Source organism: Penaeus monodon, chromosome 30 (assembly GCF_015228065.2).
Source record: "Penaeus monodon isolate SGIC_2016 chromosome 30, NSTDA_Pmon_1, whole genome shotgun sequence".
Classification (NCBI taxonomy): domain Eukaryota; kingdom Metazoa; phylum Arthropoda; class Malacostraca; order Decapoda; family Penaeidae; genus Penaeus; species Penaeus monodon.
Window position 1 is genome coordinate 17,232,264 of NC_051415.1, and position 508 is coordinate 17,232,771.

Consider the following 508-nt stretch of genomic DNA (forward strand, 5'->3'; position numbering starts at 1 on the left):
AAATGGTATATGTATATTTTGGTCGAACTTTACCCCCTTTTACTAGTAATAAGAAAAATCCTCTGAATTTTAGACCAATAACCAAGTGTAATTTGCAAATTTCTAGAGAATATGATAAGAAAGCAATGAATCGAATTATTGAGAGACACAACTATCTGATAAAAATAATCATGGGTACGAAATAATGCCATTGCAAGATACATACAGTGCTTGGCTCTCAGAAAGGAATATGACAAAGCATCATAAGAAACACATAAAAGAAATCTCATATGGATGAAGGATTTGGTAAATGAAAGATAAATGTATACAGTATAAAGACATAAACAGTGCATGGATACAAGTAAACATCATTAATCATTGCATAATCCCTGACTGTTATCTGAATATTTAGGAAGACGGCGTAAATGAATACAAAGGGGAGCAATAAATAAGAATTCGACCCAAAGTTTCAAAAAAAGACATCGAAAGTTTGCTCAAATGTTGCTGAACTACGGACTTTAACACCAAC